Raw genomic sequence first — 2,371 nt, 5'->3', positions numbered from 1 at the left:
TCATAACCCAGACATTCTTTTCTATAGATAAGAACTCTTTCAACCTATTGCCAATCAGAATGTTTAAATCTATCTATGACCTGGAAGCCCACATCCCCAACCCCATACCCCACCCCCACCCCCCACCTTTTAGTTGTGCCACCCTTCCAGATTGAACCAATGTAAATATTACATGTATTGATTGATGTATTATGTCTCCCTAAAATGTCCAAATCAAGCTGTACCCCGACCACTTTGGGCACATGTCATCAGGACTTCCTGAGGCTCTGTCTGTTGTGCCCTGAGTTCCGAGACCACCCTCAAAGACGACCACCAGAAACCGAAGTCAAAGCCAAGCGGCCGGGATCACTTTATTGCAGGTTCGAACCCGGACCTCTCTCCGTACAGGCGTAGTCAGGAGGGCAAGAGAGAGGTCCCGAGCACAGCTCAAGCCTACTTTTTATAGTAAGGCACAAACAGGTTACAGAAGATTAGAGCATTTTTGCAGTTACAAGATTGGGATTGGTTGACATTTTGAAGTTTGAACATTCAGCAGTTTCTGATTGGCTCCCGCCCTTTTTTAAACTACAAACGTCTAGGGGTTTTTTTTTTTAGACAAACTGCTTGCTTAACCATGGGTGGGAGGGGGGTGGTTTCGATTGAGCAAGCAGGGGGTACGTGACTGGGGGCTGCAAGCACCGGTAATCAGAACAGAACAGAACAGGACAGGGACTTTCACAACGCTTGTCCATACAACGTCTGGAATCTATAGATAACATAACCGGTTAGGTCAGGGGTCGATCTTTAACCAGGCCCAGGATGCCGCCCGGGCTGTCTGCCTGTGGATTTCATTTCTGCCTTTTAGTCTTTTCATGTCGTGGGCACATCCTTAACTTTGGCAAAATAAACTTTCTAAATTGATTGAGACTTGTCTCAGATAATTTTTGGTTGAAAGAGGCAAGTCCCATCCCTACTGTGTCTCAGTGGGACTGTCAACGAAAAAAAGTCAAACTCGATGCAATATTTGAAGAGATTTATTCTGAACCTTTGAAATGTGAGTGAACAATGGCCTATGATACAGCCCCAGGATATTCTGGGAAAATGTGCCCAAGTGGTAAGGCTACAGCTTGTTTTTGTTTTGTTTTGGTTTTTTTTGCTTTTTGAGACAGAGTCTTTCTCTGTTGCCCAGGCTGGAGTGCAGCAGCATGATCTCAGCTCACTGCAACCTCCACCTCCCAGTTCAAGCAATTCTCCTGTCTCAGCCTTCTGAGTATCTGGGATTACAGGTGCGTGGCACTACACCCAGCTAATTTTTGTATTTTTAGTAGAGACTGGATTTTGCCATGTTGCTGGGCTGGTTTCGAACTCCTGACCTCAGATGATCCACCCCCCTCGGCCTCCCATACAGCTTGATTTTTTACATTTTAGGGTGACATAAGTTATCAATAAATACATATAGGATGTACATTGCTTTGGTCAGGAAAGGCAGGACATACTGGAAGCTGGGGAGGGGGCTTCCAGGTCATAAGTGGTTTTAAAGATTTTCTGATTGGCAATTGGTTGAAAGAGTTATTATCTAAAGACCTGGAATCAATAGGAATGTCTGGGTTAAGAACAAGGGGTTGTGGAGACCAAGGTTTTATCATGTAGATGCAGCTCCAGAGAGAGGCTTCAGAGCTCTTATCAGACCTAAAAAGGTGCGAGACTCTTGGTTAATTCTCTCCTAGATCAGAGGAAAGACCTGGAAAGGATAGGGAATTCTCTACAGAATGTAGATTTTCGCCAGAAGAGACAACTTTGCAGGACCATTTCAAAATATGTCAAGGAAATATGTTTTGTGGTAAAATTCTTTGATTCCTTTCAGGGCCTGCTATCTTGTGATGCTATACTAGAGTCAGTCTGGAATTTGGTGTCTTATTTGGTGTCTTTATTGCTACAAAGCCTTGTTTTGTCAGTCTTAAGATCTCTTTTAATGTTAATGCTGGTTAGTTGTGCCTGAATTCCAAAGACAGAATAGTATAATGAGGCATGTCTGACCACCCATTCCCGCCATGACCTGAACTAGATTTTCAGATTCACTTTGGAATGCCCTCGGCCAAGAGGAGAGGTCTATCAGTCTGTTGGGGGGCTTAGAATTTTACCTGTGGTTTACAGAACTTTTGAGAAGTGTTTGGGCTGTGAAGGCTCTACCTTCATGAATGGATTGTCATTATTACAGAAGGTGGTTCATTATTGCAGGAGTGAATCTGTTATAAAAGGGTACATTCAGGTCCCCTTTGCCTCTTGCCCTCTGCCCTGTGATGACACACCGAGAAGGCCCTCACCAGATGCTGGTCCCTGAATCTTCAATTTCTCATCCTCCATAACTGTGAGCCAATAAAATTCTGTTAAT

Source organism: Piliocolobus tephrosceles, chromosome 12, assembly GCF_002776525.5.
Source record: "Piliocolobus tephrosceles isolate RC106 chromosome 12, ASM277652v3, whole genome shotgun sequence".
NCBI lineage: Eukaryota > Metazoa > Chordata > Mammalia > Primates > Cercopithecidae > Piliocolobus > Piliocolobus tephrosceles.
The sequence above is the reverse complement of the archived record's forward strand: the minus strand, read 5'-3'. Positions refer to the sequence as shown.